We start from the raw sequence: 22,601 nt of genomic DNA, 5'->3' as shown, positions 1-22,601 counted from the left end.
TAGAAATTACAAGAATTAAATATATATATTTATATATTATGTATATATTTATGACTATGCTATCTACAAGGGCTATACTTTTCATTCCATGATACAAATAGATTGAAAGAAAAAGGTGGAAAAAGATAAATCAAGCAAACAAAATGAAGTGGCTATACTAACATCAGATAAAATATACTTAAAGAAAAAAAATATTACTAAAAATGGGGAATGATACGGTTGACCTTTGAACAGTGTAAGTCCACTTATATGCAATTTTTTTTTTCAATAAATACATTGGAAATATTTTTGGAGATTTGTTATGTTTGAAAAAACTCACAGATGAACCAAGTAGCCTAGAAGTATTTACAAAATTAGACAAAGTTAAGTAGGTTATAAATGCATAAAATACGGTTAGAGAATAGTGTAATTTATGATTTACTGCCATAAAACATACACAAATCTATCATAAAAAATTAAATTTTATCAAAATGTACACACTCAAACCCTACTTGGCACCATTTGCAGTTGAGAGAAATGTAAACAAATACAAAGATGCAGTATTAAATTATAACTGCATAGAATTAACCATAGTATATATGATACTACCACAATAATTTCATCGCCACCTCCTGTTGCTATTGTGGTCAGCTAGGTGTTGCAAGTATCTACTTAAAACGCTGTGTGATGCTAATCACCCCTATCACCAGTTTGTCTCTCCAGTAAATTGTGTATCACAGAAAAAAGTGATCTCTCATGGTTTTTGAATATTTTTTGTGTTTAGGGCAATATGCGGTAAACTTCGAATAACACCATGGGCCCATATGAAGCGCCCCTAGTGATGTTGCAAGTGCTCCCAAGAAGCAGAGAAAAGTCATAACATTACAAGAAAACAATTGAATTGCTTGATATGTACTGCAGATTGAGGTCTGCAGCTGCTGTTGCCTGTCATTTGAAGATAAATGAATCTAGCGTAAAGACCATTGTAAAAAAAAAAAGAAAGAAAAGGAAAACCTGTGAAGCTGTCATTGCAGCTACAGCAGCAGGTGCGAAAACCTTGCACTTTTTGTGAAATACCTTTTCATCTCTTACTGAAAACGCAGCTTTTATGTGGGGGCAGGATTGCTATAAGAAAGGCAAACTGGTAGACTTTAATGTGATTTGAGAAAAAGCAAAGTCATTCTGTAAAAAACTTAAGGAAAAAGGAAAGTATAGGATCTAAAGTCAGGGAACTGAATGCCAGAAAAGGATGGTTTGATAATTTTAGAAGGAGGTTTGGCTTAAGAAATGTCACAATAACAGGAGAAGCAGCTTCTTGCCGCCCAAGAGGCAGCAGCTGAGTTCCCAGATGCCATTAAGAAAATCATTGAAAAGTAAAACACTGCTGTACACCAGAATTAACACAGCATCTTAAACCAACTATACTTCAATAAAAATTTTTTAAAAACAGGAAAAAATAAGAAAATCATTTAAGAGAAAGGCTATCTTCCTAAACAAGTTTTTAATGATGATGAAATCGCACTATTCTGGGGAAAAAAAAATGCCACAGAGGACATTTGTGAGCTCCAGGATTTAAGGCAGCCAAGGACAGGCTAACTCTGCTGTCCTGCATAGATGAAGTTGGGTTTCTGATCAGGACTTCCCTTATCTATAAACCTGCTAACGCTCAGCCTTAAAGGGAAAAGATAAACACCACTTGCCAGTCTTTTATTTGTCCAACAGTAGAGGCTGGGCAATGAAAACACTTTTTCTGCCTTAGTTCCGTTGATGGTTTGCCCCTGAAGTCACAAAGTACCTTGCCAGTAGGGGGCTCCCTTTTAAAGTTCTTTTGATATTGGACAATGCCCCTGGTCACCCAGAACCTCGTATGTTCAACCCTGAAGGTGTTAATATGGTCTACTGGCTGCCAAATACAGTATCAATCAACCTCCAGATCGAAGGGTTATAAGAACCTTGAAGTTTTGTTATACACAGTATTCTGTGGAAAGGATCATTAACTCCATGGAAGAGAGCCCTGATGGAGAGAATTATCAAGGAAGTCTGGAAGGAATATATTACTGAAGATATCTCTGTTGTTATAGAAAAAGTCATGAAAGCCATTAAGCTGGAAACAAATTCCTGCTGGAGAAAACTGTGTCCAGATATTGTGCATAACTTCACAGAATTTGTGACAGAGCCAATCAAGAAAATCATGACAGAGATTGTAAATACAGCAAAGAAGGTTGGGAGTGAAAGTTTTCAAGACATGGATCTTGAAGCAGATCCACACGAGAGGAACACCAAGACTACTTTATGAGATGAGTGTTCCTGACCAGTGCCCGATGATGAGGAAGAAGACGTAGAAGAAGTGCCAGGAAGCAGACTGACATTAGACAATCTGGCATTATGGTTCTGATGACATTCAAGATGACATATGACATCTTTTACGACACGAACTCTTCAATGATACAGGCACTGAAACTAAGGCAAATGGCTCCACCTCTGCTGCTCCTAGGGAAGCAAGACCAAACCGTTGTCTTCTTTTCCTGTCTACTCAACGTGAAGACAATGCGGATGAAGACCTTTATAATGATCCACTTCCATTTAATGAATAGTAAATAGTCATTATGCTATACAGTAAATAAACTTATCTGTTGTGTATGTGTGTGTGTGTGTTTTCATGAAAAAATTTAATGACTGTGCTGCAAAACAGTATGAGTTATTTTTGTGTCATCATAATAATCATTGCATAAGCATTCATTGTGTAGGACATCATGCGCAAGGCTTGTACTGAAGCGGATAGCCTATTCTCATATAGGCATAAGGTGAGTAATATTTAATATGAAGCCAATGTGTTAGTTTTCTTACTGTTTGGTAACTTTACTTTCAAAGGATTACATTACTGTACAGTATGCATCTCTCTCATAACTGGAGAGACTGTGTATCAGCCTACATTACAGGTAAGTGGATTTTTAAAAATGTAACAATGTTTCCAATATTGTATTATAAATGTGACTGTAATACTGCATGCCATAAAAATTTTATGATGACTTATTCATAAGTGTAAAGCCAAGATATCATGAAGCAATCGTATTTCTTCTTCATTATCAATGCATCAATCATAATGCCTACAAAAACATTAATTTATTTTTATATTATCTTTGTATTTCTGATTTCTAGTGTTAGTAATACATATAACATCTACAGTGTTTGGCATCATATAAGGTAATATTGAGTAGGTACTGAGAGAAAGACAATTCATCTCATAAACATATGACATAAACTTATGGTATTGATCAATATATCACAGGACTATAAATGCATTTTCTCTTCCTTACAATTTTGTTAATAACAATTTGTTTTCTCCAGCTTACTTTTTTTTGTAAAAATACAATATGTAACACGTATACAAAATATTAACTATTAATGTATTCCAATCAACAGAAGACTATTAGTACTTAAGTTTGGGGGGAGTCAAAAGTTATACATGTATTTTTGACTGTGCTGGTAGTCAGTGCCCCTAACCTCTGCATTGTTCAAGGGCCAACTACACTTTATAATGATGAAATGGTCAAATAAACAGAAAACTATAACAATTAACATATGTGTACCTAACAACAGAGCTGAACTAAGTGAATCAAGCTAATAAATTTAATGGGAGAAATAGACAAGTCAACAGTAACAGTTAAATATCCCAACATCAAACTTTAAATTATGAATAGAACAATTAAGCATAAGCTCAATAAAGAAATAGAAGATTTAAACAACAATATAAGTGAAATATTCCCAGAAGACATCTGTCAAATGGTAAAATTAACAAAAGTAGAAGACAAATTCTTCTCAAGTGCACACGGACTATTTTTCAAGATAAATTATAAATAAAGTTATAAAAATCATCAATAGACTTAAAATATTTATGTAAGGCAAAGTACCTTCTTCAATAGTAATAGAAAGATTCTGGAAATCAACAGAAGAGAAGGTGGGAAATTCACAAATATGTGAAAATTAAGTCACAGTTTCTAAATAAATAGGTGGAAGACGAAGTCACAATAAAAGTAGAAAATACTTCAAAATGAATGAAAATAAAAGCACGATGTTCTAAAATGTATGGGATGTAGCTAAATCATTTCCTAGAGGAAATGTTTACATTAAAAAAAAGATCACAAATTTAATAACTAAATTTACACCCTGCTTAAGGGACTGAAAAAAGAAAGGCAAAGTAAAGTTAAATCAAGCAGAAAGAGAACAAAAATAAATATGTGAGTGGAAATGTATGAGACAAGAAATAGAAAAACAATAGAGAAAAATCAACAAAATTTAAAGTTGGCTTTTTGAAATATAAACAGAATTGACACAGCTTTAGCTAGAAAGACCAAGAGAAAAAAAAAGAGATAGAAGGCTAAAATAACCAAAATCGGGATGAAAAAGATATACTACATCTAATCTTAACAACAAAAATAATTGTAACAGAATGCTATAAGCAATTAAATGTCATCAAATTTGATACATTTTCTGTAAATGACAAATTCCTAGAAAGATACGAACTACCAAAACTGACTCAAAAATAAATAAGAAATATTAATGAACTTATAACAAGTAAAGAGATTGAATCTGTAATCAAAAACACTTGCACAAAGAACCTAGGATCACATGACTTTATTGGCAAATGAAAATATTCATCAAATATTAAAAAAATTAATATCAATACTTCACAAACTCTTCCAAATGTAAAATGGAAGTAAACACTTCCCTAGATATTTTGAGGCCAGTTTTCCCTTCATGCCAAAACCAAACACATCATGAGAAAAACTCACTACAGACCAAATTACCCAATGAATATAAGTGCAAAAAATCCTAAACAAAATATGGGCTAATCAAGTATAGAAACATATAAAAATGACTATACCAGGTCAAATTGGGACCAAGTGGACTTATCCCAGAAATATAGGTAGGGTCAACACACAAAAATAATAATGCAGTGTATCATATTAATACAATGAAATAATGGGGAAAACACATGATGATCCTACTGACACACACATACACCAAAGAAAACCTTTGATAACATCCAACATCATTTTATGATGAAAACACTTAAACTAGGAATAGCAGATTATTTAAACCTAATGAAGTTTGCTTACAAAAAACCCCACCGTAAACGTCATACTCAAGGGTGAACAACTGCCAAGGTCTTCTCTTTAAGATCGTGAGCAAAACAAGGATGTCTATTCTCACCACTTCTACTCAACACTGCGTTGGAAAACCTAGCTTTGGCACTTATACAAGAAAAAAGGAATTAAAGACATCCAAACTGCATGAGAAGAAGTAAAACTATCTCTATTTGAAGATAGCATGAACTTATAAGAAGAAAATCCTTAAAAATACACTGAAAAATCCACTAGAGCCTATCAACAAGTTCAGTAAGTTTTCAGGATTCAAGGTCAATACATAAAAATCAACTGCACTTCTCTACGGTAGCAAAGAGCAATCTGAGAATGAATTTCAATGTTATTAAAATAGCATCAAAATAATAAAATATTTAGAAATACATTTGGTAAGATAAGATTTGGGCAGTGAAAACCATGCAAATTTTTGAGAGAAATTGAAGACCTAAATAAATGGAGAGACAGCTCCTGCTCTTGGAGTCTCAGTATTGTTAAGATGATAATACTTACCAAGTATATCTCCAAATTCAACAAAACGCCTATTAAAATCCTAGGTTTGTTTTTGTTTTTTTGTTTTGCTCAAGTGAAAATGCAAGGGACCAGAATACTCAGAAACATTCTTTTTATAACTTACTTTTTTTTGTTTGATGTATAGTTGATTTACAACACTGTGTTAGTTTCTGGTGTACAGCATAGTGATTCATGAATACTATATGTATATACATACACACACACATATATTTGGAGAACACACACTTCCTGATTTCAAACCTTGATACAAAGATGCAGTAATCAAGACTGTTTGGTACTGCCATGAGGATAAACATAGAGATCAATGGACTAGAAATAAGAGTCCATAAGTAAACCCACATATCTATGGTCAAGGGATTTTGCCCAGGGTTCCAAGACAATGCAATGTGGAAAGAATAGTCTTTTCAGTAAATACTTCTGAGACAGCTAGGCATTCACATGCAAAAGAATGTAATTCTCCCTCAAGCTCACATTATATATAAAAAACAATTCAAGTGGATCAAAGATCTAAATGTAAGAATGTAAGAGCTAAAACTAAAAAGAAAAATAATATTTGGAAGAGAATATAGGGATAAATCTTGTGACCTTGGATTAGGCATTTTTTTTTACATATAACACTAAATATAAAAGTGACAAATTGAAAAAATGTATATATTGAACTTCATCACAATGAAAAACTTTTAATCAGAAAATGAAACTCACAGAATGGGAAAAAATAATTAAAAATCATATACCTGAAAAAAAAAGTATATCCAGAGCATATTATTTTTAAAAAAGCATTCTTATAGTTCAATAATAAATAAATATTCAATTAAATTGATGGGTAAAGGATTTGGGTAGGCATTTCTCCAAAGAAGATATGCAAATGGCCAAAAGTACATGAAGATATACTTGTCTTCATTAGTCACTAAAAAATGTAAATCAAAACCAAAATGAGATACCATTTCATGTGCACTAAGATGGCTATAATCAAACAGTCAGACAATTAACAACTCAGTGAATATGTGCAGAAACGGAACCCTCATACATTGTGGATTAGAGTATGAAATAGTGCAGTGACTTTAGAAAACAGTTTCATAGTTCTTGAAAAAATTACACATAAAATTGCTATATGTATCTACCCAAGAGGAATGAAAATGTATGTCCACACACAAATATACATTAATGTTCAGAGCAGCATTACTCATGATAGATAAAATACGGAAACTCCAGTTAGTTGATGGGCTCCAAGTGCTTACTGACTTTTGAATACATAAGCAACACACAGTGTAACTACCCAATGGAATATTATTTGGCAATAGAAAGGAATGAAGAAATGATTCATGGTACAATATAGATAAGCCTTGAAAACCTGAAGTTAAAGAAAACAAAGACTTAAGACCACATTTTGTAATTCCATTTACATGAAATGTCCAGAATAGATAAATCTATATATATAAAACGTACATTAGTGGTCAACACAGGGTGTGGGAGACAGGAACTGAGCTTGACTGTTACTTGGTGTGGGGTGTATTTTTGAGGTTGTAAAATATTCTGTAATCATATGTAGTGATGGTTTAACAACTTTGCAAAATAATAAAAACAGTGAATTGTACACTTAAAAAGGAAAAAGGATGAATATTACAACTTTAAAACAGTGAAGTGTATGTGAATTTTAAAAATATTTGAAGCTTATGATGCTGAATAACTAATCTCCAAAACCAAAGTTTCCTGAAAATATGTACACAAAATATACAAAGATGCAAACAGAGACCCTGCATCAGGGGTAGAATGCTGACATTGGATTGAATGTGGTGCTAGCTGGCATTTGGTCTTCACAGTAATGAATATTCCCATTATCTATGTTCCGGGATGTTTCTTTAGTGATATTATCTGCACATATTCATCTAAATCTTCATTCAATTTGGAGAGGATTTGTAAAACCTTTGATTTTATACATGGACAAATCAAAGCTTTACTGATTAAAACATTATTCCAAAGTCTATTAGAGTGTAGCCAGATTTGGACTGAGTTATGTTTGACTCCAAAGTTCATAGTACTTAACTGAAAACCTCTCATTAATTAATTGGGTAATTGATAAATTATATCATCTACTCGGTTTTGTGTGTTTTTTTGTTTTTTTTTTTTAGTTTCTACTACGAGTCACTTTTAAAAGATGTACAACAGTAAAGCATCAGCAAAGATCAACGTTCTCATGGAGATAGCATTCTTGCAGGGATGGGTTAACAACCAGGAAGCAAATTAATTATGGTAAAAACTCTGAGAAAATGAAGAAATCAATAGATAGGTGAATAAGGGGATATAATAAAGAGAGATTTAGTAATCAGAGGAGAAGATAATCCGTAAACTAAGATCTGAGTAACAAAACAAACCTGCTCTACAAAAACCTGGAGGAAAAGAATGTCAGACATGGGGAATAGCAAGTACAAAAGCCTTTAAGCAAGAATGCGCTTGGACAGAAAGAAGGCAGATATTGCTAGACTATAATGATAGAGGTGGAGTGGCAGGATTTAAAGTATGAGAGGCAGGCAGGAGCCAAATTACAGAAGGCTTTGTAGACCTGAATAATGGTCTGGGAGAGGAAGGAAATGAATCATGATGATACTGATGATGACGATGGTGATGATGATGATGATGATGGTGATGGCAATGATGATGGTGATGATGGTGATGGTGATGGTGATGATGGTGATAATGGTGATGAATGATGGTGATGATGGTGATAATGGTGATGAATGATGGTAATGATGATGATGGTGATGATGATGGTGATGATGATGGTGATGATGGTGATGATGTTGATGGTGATGATGGTGATGATGGTGATGAATGATGGTGATGATGATGGTGATGATGATGATGGCTATGATGATGATAGTGATGATACTACCAGAAAGAAAAAAAAAATCAATGTGTATACACCTGCTATGTGCCAGCATTTTGCTAAGCTTGTATATACATTTTTCTCACTTATCATTAAAAATAATACAGTAAAGGAGTGTCATCTCCATTTTACATGAGAGAAACAGAAGGCCCAGAAATGTTAGCTAACTATCCCAAGATCACACAGCTAAATGAATACTAGAGAATGGGGTCAATCTATGTGATTCCTTTACCACAATTGCTAGCCCCAGCTCCCTTCCAAGGGAAAACTCTGTGGCAGAACACTATGTACCTTTATTATTCAGCAATATTTTTTAGTTGAATGAATTAGATCGAGGTTTATTTTGTCCACCATATGTTTCTTGCTCTCACTGTGGCTGGTAATGATTCTTAAAGATTTAGTGTTCATTATTTACATCTCAGGGACTCTAAGAATACCAATGTCATGATTTCACAAAGAACCCTCACCTCTCAAGTTGTCATTCTGGGCCACCACCCTTGAGGATATTTTCAGTGTATACCTTATGTTCTAGGGACAAAATGTTCCAATCTTGCTGCATAAACCAGCTTGTGTGGCTCAAAGACTGTGGCAGGTTTCGGCTGTCAGTTATTAAACAGGTTGTTCTAAATAAGCAGGCAAGATCTTGTTATTTTGACATGCCATTACAGAAAAGAGCTGGCAGCCCCAGGAGTATAAAATGAAATGTCAAAGAGTCCAGGGATATGTCATTGTCCAAGAAAAGCCATCAGCAACTGCCTGGGAGAAACATCAGATTTACATTTCCTCTGCTGAGTAGTAAACAGTATTGACAAGTGAAATGTTTCTTGTGTTCTGTCCTCTGGGAGAATTTTAAGAAAGACAAATGATACCTTTTTTTTTCTGTGACGGGTTTTTAAGAAGTTCAAATGTGGGTCAGAGCGGCTAGTAAAAGCTGCACAGCAGGCGTGAGAGAAGACTCTACCTCTTCCCGGAAACGCATCCCATCTGAGAGTGGTTGTGAAGGAGCGAGAACAAGAGAAATACTTATTATTCCTGTCCTCACATAAAGTTTGAGCCTGACTAATTATTGCTGGGAAACTGAGGCTAAGTAGCAGAGAGTTTGCCCAAGACACCATTGCTGGAGAGCAGCAGACCCAGGGTTCTAACCGGGGCAGCCTGCTCCCTGAACCTGCAGAAACGCTCCCCGAACCTGCAGAAACGCTCCCCATGTGAGGAAGAAACCATACGTATCTCTCAGACATACCTCTTTCTTGAAGGGGGGGACTAGCCTATTTATACTAATTGGCCAAATGACTACAAAATCAGATGCCTTCCCCAAACCTTAAAGCATAATTATGAATATCTCTGTATGTTATCTATCCATCTATCTATCTATTGATCTATCGATCTATCATCTTCTATTCAGAGTGCTTTGAAATACTTTAACATTTATCCCACTGTATAAAAATTATTAGTAGATGTATTTATCTGCATATCCCACCCTCCCCTCCAACTAGAATACCACCTCAGGACATACAGTGAATTCTATTTTATGTCTTCCATCTCTACCAAAAAGCCTGATCAGTAGTCAATAAGCAAATAAATTAATAACTCAAGCTGGAAGTAATCTAGCAAACAATACTTTGGAAGCTTTTGTCGACCTTCTCCTTAAAATTATGGCTTGGACACTCGTTCCAATTCCTTGAGATAAAATTGTTCAACCTTTCACTTGCCTGGGAGGCAAAGGCCAATTTAGCATCATTCATCTTCGAGGTAAGATCAGAAGTCTGTTTCAGGTGTTGTGATGCAGGGTGAAATTTTTCAGTGTAATAAGGGAGAGAAATAACTGCCTTTTCCCCAGTTTTGAAATAGCTTATTATAGGGTTGAAAAGGGTAGGTGGATTGCATACTCTTGTTTGCCCCCCACTGGGCAGGTTGATATATTTATTTATTTTTCTTGGAGATACTGCAGTGTATCTCTGTAAGTGTCCATATATCAGCAAAGCAACCAGGCAAGGATTTTCAGGAGGCTCTTGGCCTGAGGCCACCAATATAGTGATAGACTAGCCTTTCATGATTGTCTGATGGGTCAGGATGTGTGAGAGGGATGCCCTAAGTTAGCAGTCCAAGTCCTAATCTTGAAATAAAATCACTGTGTGCCTGGGGAAAGGATTAGGAAAATAGGGTCTGTCTCTCTTCTGTTAACATAAACTCCAGCTCCATCATCATCCCCTGATGGCCTCAAGCTCCCCAGTGACATCAGGTCAATCAACCTATGGAAGTCCTGAGTTTCTAATAGGGCTACTGATTGGAAGGTTAGCAGAGGAGGAGTCATAATGACAGTAGACAAAAATAGGAAGCCAAATTCTGAATCTACTGATCATATATTCTGACACATACTCAGAGCTCTTAAAATTCAAATCCAGTTAACGTAACAGCATTGACTCTGTTCCAGACACCGTCCTAGGCTGTTTACATAGTTCAGTTAATCTTTCCCTGAAAGGCAAACACTACTTCTCTAATCTACAGATCCGGACGGTGAGGCTTAGAGAGATTAAGTGGTCAAAACAGAGGATAATTCAGTTTTGTGGGCTTCAGTTCTGTTGGTCTTTCTATTGGTCCAAAGAAGATCAGTAGTAGTCTCTAGCTACGATCTCTATTCAGATGATCATGCCATCTTAAAGCCTATTTAGAATCCTGTAGTAAAGGTGAATCTTTGTCCATGGATCCCTCCATGAGTAACATACACCTGTATGTGAAGAAGGAAGTATGACTAAGACACTCGTTTATGATCCCGGCCATCATACCTCACAAACAGCCCGCAGAGCCTTTCAGAACCCTTTTTCTGTATTTTCAGCCCTCTGGTTCAAGCCACAGTCATATCTTGGTGAGACCACTTCACTAGCTTTCTAACTAGGCTGCTCATTTCTGCTTTTCTGCCCACTCCAGTTCATTGACTCTTCTGAAAATGGCATTGCGATCTTTCCATTGCCAAATGAATTCGTGAATAAGTCAACAAATGTTTCATAGGCCCCACAAATTATTTTCTTAACTCTCTAACCTCACTGGAAGCCATTCTCTCTGTGGCTTTCATTGGGCATCTCAAAGAAGAAATGTCTAAAATCCAGGCTCTTGACAAATATTCCAGTTATTCAGACTCCATAAAAACCATTCCGAAAATCAATGGTTTAAAACAATGGCAACATTTATTTTGCCCACAAATATGCACTCTGAGCAGGACTTGGAAGGTTCAGCTTGTCTCTGCTCCACTGGGTATAGGCTGAGCAGGCACCGTCATCTGGGCTTTATTCGTTTATATGTAGAGTGGTGGATGGCAGCTGTAAACTGAGACATTAGCTCCAGCTGTCAGGCATGGTGCCTATAGGTGACCTCTCCATGAGGACTGAGGTTCCTCACAACGTGGTAGCTGGGTTCTAAAGGTGAACGTCTCAGGAGACAGAATACCACGCAGAAGTTATATCCGCCTTCATGCCTTCAAATTCAGACATTCAATTTGTTGAGGCAAAGATAAATTCCCGTGTAATTTCAAAGGAAGGAAGAAGAGAGTTCATTTTTTGAAGGGAAATAATGGTAACATTCTAGAAGAGCATGTAGGACTAGAAATATCACCGTGACCCTTTCAGTGGCCAGAGCTATGGTGCATGCGTGTATGTATCCATGTCTGTCACTATGTCTGTCTATATATAGATAGGTAGATGTTTGTGTGAGTGAACATGCTATATAGAGAGAGATTTGCATATGATATACATATGATATACATATAAAATAGATGCCTATATAGATCTTTGAGATGCCTTGGAGACACTTGCACGTGTATGTGCACGCACACACACACATTCATAGATACGTGAAGAGAGAGATTTACAAATACATCAATATCTGTTGTCTCTATTACTGAAATCCAGAAATTCATGAGGTGACACTAATATTTCTAATCCAGTGTTTCCTATCCAACATCAGGGGCTTTATTCCAATTTTTTTTTTCTTTCCATATTTCTGACTTGATTCTCTGACAGTGAAGCTCCCCTTTTTCCTAATACACTAATTTATTTGGTCAGTTTTTCTCTAGGCAACCAAGCATTTATTGCCATCACTCCTGGCTGGCCTGCACGGGCACTTTGTTTAACCTGCTTAGCTTCTCCCACGCCCTCAAGGCGGCCCATTTGCAGATGGCCTCCTTACCTCATGAATCTGCGTGCTGTGTGGGTGCCTTCTTTACCCTCCTCAAGGTCTGCATTCCCAGACCCAGCTGTCCTGGCTTACAGCTTTGTTCTCCCTGTTGGCCTCTGTACACCTGCGCTGGTGTGACCTTACAGATAATGCCTATCTCCCTCTGCTGGGCTCTGATGGTCCATGCCAGGCTTCTAACTCCCCACCTCCTCACCCAACCCAGATTCCCTCCTTATCTTACTTGTGCTCCAGTGCCCGACAGGGACACTCCTCCATGTAGACACTCTCATTATCCTGCTTAGGTTCTGAAACCCTAAGCTGAGCCACCCACAGACATGGATGCCCTCCTCACACGGCAGGCTGATTCCCTCTGACCGCTCTTCTTGTATTGACACGCAGCTTCAACCTGGTTGAGTCTGGACACCTTACATAAAGCTGTCCTTCCAGGTGGATGACTTACTTTGCTTGGCCTTACCTAACGGTTTTAGGATGGAATTGTTTAGGAAGTTGAAGGGAAAGGTCTATCCGTGAAGCCCTTTGGAAAGCAGATGCTGAAGTTAAGTGAGGAGTGCGAAGGATTTATTGTGGAGTAGCACCTGAGAATTAACAGGACCGAAGCAGGCTTGTTCCCAGGCCACCTGGCAGGGAAAGTCAGTGGTGCCAACTATGAGGTTGTGTGGTGCATATTTCACAGCCTCTGCCAGCCCAGTGGAGCACCCTGGAGCAAAGACCGCCCTTCAAATGAGAGCTATGTTGGGCGTGGCCCATCTACAACAGGCTTGCTCCGTCAAGAAATGTGTGACCTCAACTCAGACTCTAAGGCAGAACTGAAAGAATTATAGCTGCCAGGTGCCCGCAAAGCATGGTCCTCACAGCCTGCCAACATGCTCTGTCTTCAAGAGAGAAGCCAGAGGTTTATTTCTGCATCTTGCCCCAGACGGGATATGGGAAGAGAAAGGGAAGGGAGCTCTGTTAACTTGAGATATGTGCTAAGTACCAACAGGAACACACAGAACTCAATCCTACTGCCCACAAAAATTTGAAATTGAGATTATTGGCTTTCAAACATCATTGTCTGTCAAATCACCCTGAGTGGCAAAAAACATATCTGCACACCATATATCTGGAATTGGAGCCGCTCAGCAAGGGTCTCGGAAACCGGCATTTTCAACATGTAACTCAAGTTGTGGAAAACATTTTTAACTCTGCCTGTGGAGCCCTTATCCACTCAGTGAGTATTTCCTGTCAGTTCACTTTTATCACCATAGTCGTCTGTTGACTGATCTGGTACTTTAGTCCAGTCCGTAACTCTGGGAAGTGGTAACTATTGTTTTGCTGAGTGCAACATCTTGTCCTTTTACTGTAAATCTATTTCGCTCGAGGGCACACTTTTATAGGTCAAGATCCCTGCTGTGTTACTGAGGAATGTAGGCTGGATTGTAAAAAGCAATTGTTTCCTGCAAAAAGTCACAAAGTTGGGCCCAGCAGGATGGAGATGCTGAGGTTATGCATGCTGTAGCATATCGTCAACGTTAAAGTTATCTCCGTAAGACATTTTTATGAATCTGACCTGCCTTGTCACCATGAAGCATTAGGCATCCGGAACGTGTAAAAGAGAAACTATGGGCAAAAAATCAGAGTATCTGATGTTGCTCAAGTGATACTTCAACCAGCTTATTTTAATCTTCTTTCGTGTCTTCTGGTTTTCTTTGACTTGCTAACCTCTCAGCTCTGAACCTTAACCCTGTACCTCTTCTAAAGTTTCTCCTTGCTTTGAAATATATTTCCTTATCTTCAACCTCAACACTATATATATATATATATATACACATATACATATATATATTAGCATAATTTGGTTACCCCCTTGTCTATACATGTAAATATGCAAAATTGTTAAATGGTGCCCCCACTGTCTCCCACAGCCCCACAGGGGACTATAATAACAAAACAAGTCTTCCCTTAATCAAGATGCCAAATATGTTGCTCTTTTCTCATAAGATCTTTTACCCCAAATTTTCATTGCTATGTAAAGAAACACCCCAAAGCAGTGGCTCACGATAATTACAACTGCTCCCCGCCCCCGTGTATTTCCAGTATAAGAAAGGCTTGGAGAGAACAGTTCACTGCTGCTTCTTGCACCGTCAGCTTGGACAGTTCAAGGCTAGGGATTGCTCAAAGGCTGGAGGCTGCAGCCATATAAGGGCCACTAATTCCCAGGCCAAGTGGTTGATGCATCAGTTAAAATGGAACTTTTGCCAGAACATCTGTGCGTGTGGTTTCCTCACAGCATGGCAGCTGTGTTCTAAGAGTGAGTATCTCAAATTACAGGAAGTGGTAACCTGGCCATTTCCATCATCAATTATTTATTGGCCAAGTTAGAGAGGCCAGATTCAAAGGAAGAGGACATAGAACTCACATCTCAGTGAGAAGAATGCCAAAGAGTTTGGGAGTTATTTATTCATTTTTTTAATGCTACCACACCAAACACATCATAATGAAGATTTGCAGTTTTGAGTCCCAACTCCACTCATAGGATGTATCATCTTCATCTTTTCGAGATGAGTAACGGGTAGCACTTGAGAAATACGTGACTTAGAGACAGAGGAAAAGTCAGAGGAGGCACACTTGACTGATTCCTACAATCTTGTTATTCTAGAAATAATAGTCAGCAGGGGGAGAATTTCCTGTTGGGATTTCTCTGGCAATACAGAAGAAAAGAGGATTCTTACTCATTAAAGTTTGTAAGACTTCCCAAAGCACTAGCATGAACAATGTCCTCCATGTTTCTAACAACATCCACCAAAGAAATGAGTACTGCTGCTATTATTTACATCACACCAAGGGTAGACTTTGGTTTTGTGATATTAGAGGGTATGTTCAATGTTACATAGCTAGCAAGTAGAGAGGAGGAATTTAAAGCCAATTTCCCCTCAAATCCCATGCCAAGGTAAATTTTATAAATAAACAAATTTTGAGTTCCAAATTAGGACTGAAGATCCACACTTGAACTGTCAAACTGAAACAGGTATATGATGAGGCACAAAAAGCCTCAGTGGTTCTAGTTAAGTAGAAAGTATAAGAGGCTTACGGTAAGAAGAAAGGAGCTAAGAAACTTGGTCCTGTTGGAGAAGTGAATCTTGACAAGAGAAGGCAGTTGTTCAATGCATAGCATCCAAGAGCCTGTCAAAATCACAGATAATTTGGTTGGCAAAAACTGTTAACAGCATGGCTGATACTATTTGGCAGGTCCAGTAACAGGGTTAGTGCGGTTGATGAGTTATGTTCCAAGACTGGCATGTATTAGCATGGGAATGCCAAGAAATGCATCCATTCACAAAAGGACACAATCTTTGGGATCAAGATTCTGCCTCATAAGTGTGGAGAAGGGCACAATTTAAGACAATCAAATATCTAATTCAGCTTAATTGAACTTCCCAGTATTTTTCTGATTCTCAAAGAGTGTTTTATTGACCCTCCTCCCAATATGGGGGTCGAGGATTAAGAGGTACAAATTGTTATGTATAAAATAAGCTACAAGGATATATTATATAACACATGGAATATAGAATATAGTTTATAATAATTATAAATGGAGTATAACCTTTAAAATTATGAATGACCATGTTGTACACCTGTAACTTACGTAATCTTGTATATCAACTATATCTCAATAAAAAATAAAATATATATATAAATTATCTTTGATTAATAAAATACAGACACCATAAAAAGCGTTTATAAGAAGCAGACATGAAAGAGGGAAGTTATGAGTATTATCACTTATAGAACTATCTAAATTTGTGCTAAGAGTTGCCTGCTGTCTGGGTTGACACAAGATTTTTCCCAACTTCCTTTATTCTCATCTTCTGCCTTTCCATTCTTGGGAAAGTTGTACTTGATATGTGTCTCCGGAAGGTTTAATAGGATCAGAACAGGGTCAGAAGAAAGGAAAGATGGAAAGAATCACATGAGATGAATTTTCAGATAGGATGTCTCAAAAAAGATTAAAAACACCAGTAAGGTTTGTATGTGACATCACTGAGTTCTCAAGGGTAGACAATTAGAAACAATTTTATGGAAGAAGATCAGTGATAAAGAGAATTTATTTACCTGCCATTTCTTTTATGTTCTACACCTCTCAGGGAGAGATGGCTAGATTGAAATTTAAGATCTTAGTTTACCGTAACTGGCACCCATCTTCTGCCTGGCCTTTACTTACAGGGCATTGAATCCCATTAACAGTCTTGAAAAGCCATTGTATTAGTTTCCTATGGCTGCTGTAACACATTGTCATAAACCTGGTGGCTTAAAATAGTACCCATTTAGTCTCTTACCGTCCGGAGGTCAGGAGTCCAATACCAGTTTCTCTGGGTTGAAATGAAGATGTTAGTAAGGCCATGCTCCCTCCTACGGCTTTAGGAGGTAATCTGTTCCTTTGTCTTTCCCAGATTCAAGAACTGCATGTTATGCGTTCCTTGGCTCTCGTGCCTTTCTTCATCTTGCTTCAGCAATCCCAGGGCCTTCTTCTCTTTCAGTAAAATCTTCTATTCTTCCCAGTAAAGACAATTGTACTTAGAATCAAAGCCCGCTCAGATAATTCATGACAATTCCCCTTCTCAAGATTCTTCACTTACACATCGGCAAGTTTTCTTTTGCCATGTACTGATCACAGGTCCCCAGGGTTAGGACTCAGATACCTTTGCAGGTATTATGCAGCTTTCCAAAGCCGTACTTCCCTACATTTTAGATAAAGTCACATGAAGTGGAGCCTGCATTAAAATTAAGATCTTCCCACAGCTTACATTTTTTTCTCCCTTACGCACAACTACTCTACTGCCTCAGTCCTAGGAAATGAACCAATCTAGCTAGACATAGGAAACCCTGCTACCACCAGGATTCTAGAGTGCACAGACACCAAGTAGGAATGAAAGCAAATTTAACGACAAAGCCCTCCATTGTCAATTTTACCGTAGTGAGAGACAAGTATTTGAAATCCTCTGAGACTCACTTTTCTCATCTTCAAAATGGGGAAAATGTATTCGCCCAATGAGCTCATTAGATTATCAGAAAGATAAGAAGAAAATCTATTTGAATAGTGAAGCACTATAACTAAGGTTCAATTCAGATGGTTTATGAATTTCTATCCCAACAGTACTGAGGGATGTGGAAGTTTTATTTCTCTGATACAGACATCACCATCCCTTGATTCGTCATCGTTTGGGGACTGTATAAAATACTTGACTTAAATTTTAACTTTTCTCTGAAGCTACAGGTATTACTGGCAAACCTTATTAGGAGACAGAAGGAAATAGATTTTGGTCTTCTGAATCTTCCAGCAAAAATATTTTTGCCTTATAGCTATTAGGAAAAAACTGAATTAAAATGTCCGTTAGAAAGAAAACTGATTTTTAATGGAACAGCTGACCTATTACACTGACCACTTTCCAATCTGATTTTCTTTTCCTGTCTTTTTGGTTCATCCATGTTGATGTATTGCTCCTTATACGAGCATAACATAATCCTGCAGACCCCAGGAAAATTTCAGTGGCCACATGCATTCTGAATAATTGCTACTCAACTGACATAAATCTGTTAGCAACTCCAGGATCATAAAGCAATAGGATTGGAACTGACCCCAGGAGTTGCCATGGGGTGTATGGTAAAATGGAAAGACCACTGGTCTGGGAGCCTGGAAAAGCCTTTTCTAATGCATTCTGACAACCCTGCTCTCTTCTGTTTCCTCTTTGTCTCTGTCATGTATTTCACAGATTTCCATTCCCAGTATGACCACTGCAAGTAGATGCATAATTACCTCTCCTTTGGACATTGGTCATGAGATCTTAACTAGCTAACTATCTGTCAGTAGAGCCATCTAGCTGTGTGCCTCTGGACAATTGACTTTAAGACTCTGATTACAAAAAAACCCACAACCCAGCCCGTTTAAAAAAAAAGTTACTCCTTTATTCAAAAATCTTCACTGATTCTACATTAACTGTCATTTGACTCAACTCATTTCTTATGTCTTATCTGTCTTCCCTGTGCCCTCACCTCAACAACCTGCAGTTTTGTTTACACTATAATCCTTATAAGTCTCTAAAACTTAATTTGCTGATTTTCTTCCTTTATTTGATTTTTTTTTTCCCCTGTATTATGTCTGTCCAAATCTTACCAGCCAATGGAATATGGAGCAAAAACAATGTACTATTTCTGGGCCAAGAAGATTAATAAGTGTGTAGAATTTCATTCTCTTTTTCTCTTCACCCTGCTTGAAACACAGACTTTATTTAGTCTAATTTAAAAAATCTCCAAAAACAATAAACAAAAAACTACAACCTAGTTTATGCTTATGATGGAATCACTTTGGGAGAAACTCTATGGCAGTTTCTACTAAACTGGACAAACTCATGCTCTTTTACTCATCAATTCCACCCCTGGCTATTTATCCAACAGAATAGTGTTTTTTATGTTTATCACTGTCAGTAATCAGTAATAGTTCAGTGCTATTAGTAATAGTAACTCTGGAAACAATTTAAATGTACATCAAAAATAGAATGTGTAAATAATTGTGATAAAGCCATTAGAGCATTACCCAACCACAAAAATGAAACAAACAAATGAAAAAACAAAAACTACAACTAAACAAAATGACTTAGATGAATCTAACAGACATAATAATGAACAAAACCGACCAGACACGTGCATTTCATTTATGTGAACTTTACAAACAGTGAAAGGTAATCAGTGGAAGTGGAAGTCAGGTTAGTAGTACCGTTGAAGTGACAAGAGACCATGAAAGGAGTTTCTGTGACACTGTAATCACCATTGTTTAAGCTAGTTATCTCGTTATGTTTACCTAGTGCAAAGTGATTCACCTCTAAGTTTAGGAGTTGAATATTTTGTCAAATGTATATTATAATTCAATACTATATTAGCTTGAGATGCTGTAACAAAATACCATAGACTGAATGTCTTAAGCACCAGAAATAAATTTCTCAGAGTTCCAGAGATTAAGAAGTCCCAGATCAAGGTGTAGGCAAGGTAGGTTCCATTCTGAGGCTTCTTCTCTTGTCATGTCATGTAGGCAGCTGCCATCCTGTAGTGTGCCCACATGACCTCTTTTTGTTCTTGGGGTGGGAGGGGAGTTGAGAGAGGTGAAGCAAGCTTTTACATGTTTCTCTTATAAGGACACAAATCTTATCATGGTAGACCCATCTTCAGAGAAGCTCTACCCTCATAAGTGTATATAAACCTAATTATCCTTCCAAGGCCTCAAATCTAAATATAATCATGTTGGGGGTTAGAGTTTCAACATATAAATTTTGGAAGCACATACTTCAGTCCATTGCAAATACCATTTTATATATATAAATATATATGTACACACACACACACACACACACTCACACATACACACACGTAACTATACTTTTAGCTCCTTAAACTCTTCTCCTCACCACTCCCAAAATACCCAATATTTGATTCTTAGAAAACAACAAAAAAATTGAGATTTTTGCCATGCTCCAATATTTGTCTTCTTCAAACTCCAATTGCGAGCTTTTTAGTGTCTAGAATTAACCTTTCTGCTTATGGCGTATACCTAGAAGGAGATGATCCACGTATTCATTCTGTTGTAGCTTCTAAAACCCACCATCCTACTACACGATCTTATGAATCGTTGCCCATTTCTGATAACCAATCTTATCTTGCATTTTTATTAGCAGACAAGCTGCCTTCTGGAACTAGAATTCTGCCCAAAGTTTCTGACAACTTGAGGAGATGACTTAATTCTGCATGAGTCTTGCCAATTCCCCCGCCTAAGACCACACTTGTGTATCCTCTGGCCACAGACTGGAGGCCTGTCCTAAATGGAAACCTGGACACTGCTCTACAATTTAATCAACATCCAGCCAAGGCAAAACCCTTGCTTTCCCACCTCCCAGACCCCAAGATCCACCCCTCGGGTGAACTCTTCCAAAATTCAGCCTCGGTTCAGCTCTGTTTTCCCAGGCCTGGCGTTTATTTTTCCAATTCCCTTTTGGCCAGTGTTTCTCAGAGCCAAACTTGCCAGGCATTCAAGATCACACATGCTATGACTCACTTTAATAATTCCCTCCTTTTCTCCTTTTTTCTGCACTTGTCAACTCTTTGGCCATGCATTTCTTAGAACTTTTCCAAAGGATAGTCAGAACCTTCCTAGGATATAAGTCATTTCAACTGAAGAGGAGAAAGAGGGAACAAGTAAGAGCAAAACGAAGATTTAAAAATACGAATTTTCCAAAGTTTATAGAGTATAAATAAAAAAGTCAACGTGTGGAAGGCAAGAACACCCTAATGTGGACCAGTTACTTTCTTGCCCAGGGCTGGGGCAGGACATGGTGAAGGACATAACCAGGTAATTTATGGGAGCGTCTCTGACCTGTAATATCCATTGATTCCCTGAGTTGAAATGTAACGGAGGATGGGTGCAAGATCTCTTATTTTTCCCCAGATTAGCACGGCTTTAATAGCCAGACATGGATGTGAAAGGACTGAGAGCCTGTAATGCTTATTGCATTTATCTTCAGATTAATCAAACTGCTATTATCCAACTAACTGCTCAGCAAATAATTTAGATATTTTGAGAATGAATGGTGTTATTTAACAATGAAATTGCTTTCTTAAGCTCTGCTTAATGGCATCTTACAGACAAAAGGGATCATTAAAGAATTCCTTTTATTCTCTGGAGAGGTTAATGGATTATATTATGCCACGTTTCTAAATGTCATGGTCATAATAAAACATATTAAAGAGATTGTTTAGTAACAGTTATTTCTCAATAAAAATAATAGATAAAGGATAAACTTACAATAATGCTTATGGATAATCAATATTCTAAAACACGGCAGAAGGATAACACAAGACACGCTTCTTATTTTTATTTACTCCTCCCTTCATCTCCTATTTTATTTCTCCTCCTGCTCCTTGTCTTCCTATTCCTGTCCTCTCAAATCAACCTCAATTTACTAGTCCTCAGACAGACCAAACACTGGAAAATGAAATACATTTTTCTGTCTAATTCTGTCTTATACTTTGGTGTTAATAATCTTGAAACCAGTGAAAAATCAGTAAAAAAAAAAAAAAAAAAAAAAAACCTTGCAGCAGCATCATCACCATCATCTGCCTCATCCTCATCCCTGATGCTGACAAGGGTGATGTAAAATAAGGTAGGTCAGAAAATTGGCACAACCATTATGAAAAGCCTTTTGGAGATATGTATTGCTAGAATAATAAAAGCTTAATACATTTGGATCCAGCAACTGTATTTCTGAAACCCTATCTGAAAGAAATAACCCTAAATATAAAAATGCCATCATGTTAAAAGACATTTAACAGTTATCTGTAATCCTAACCAACTTGAAACAATTAAATGACCAACAAAATTGGAATGCTTAAACAAATTATAGTAAATATACCCAATGGAATATTACACAAGATTTAAACTGAATGCTTAAGAGGAGGATGTCATAAATTATATTGTAAGCATTTCCCTTATTAAGGGAAACAGCAGGATAACTACTGTATGTAAAGTATGATTATAATCATGTTCAAATTGTTCATAAAAATAAACCTAAATAAATATGTTGCCACTGCAGAATTTAGACTCTGGGAGAGTTCTCCCCTACCCATATATTTCTGTTTTGCAAATTGTATTTGATGACTCTGAATTGATTTTTATAATGAAATAAAAATAAACATATTTTTGAATAAAGTTATCTTGGAAACTTTGGAAGCCAATGCTTTGTAGTTAACCCAGATTTATGTATCATGCTGTGAACAAACAACTGATATGCCACATCCTTGGATAAACACAAAGGGAAAGCAGAGATGTTGGAGATAGCCTCCCGGTCCTC

General features: G+C 37.1%; 1 long non-coding RNA gene across 1 annotated transcript; it reads right to left on the bottom strand.

Moving 5' to 3' along the window:
- Positions 1–248: 248 nt before the first annotated feature.
- Positions 249–17,007, bottom strand: LOC116667104. Its single transcript, XR_004323867.1, has 3 exons — positions 16,998–17,007; positions 10,582–10,585; positions 249–335 (listed from the first exon to the last, which is right to left on the bottom strand). It is a non-coding gene; the product is annotated as an uncharacterized LOC116667104 (long non-coding RNA).
- Between the last annotated feature and the right edge of the window lie 5,594 nt (positions 17,008–22,601).

Source organism: Camelus ferus, chromosome 2 (genome assembly GCF_009834535.1).
Source record: "Camelus ferus isolate YT-003-E chromosome 2, BCGSAC_Cfer_1.0, whole genome shotgun sequence".
Taxonomy (NCBI): domain Eukaryota; kingdom Metazoa; phylum Chordata; class Mammalia; order Artiodactyla; family Camelidae; genus Camelus; species Camelus ferus.
Note: the sequence above shows the minus strand (reverse complement) of the source record. Positions and strands in the feature narration are given on the sequence as shown.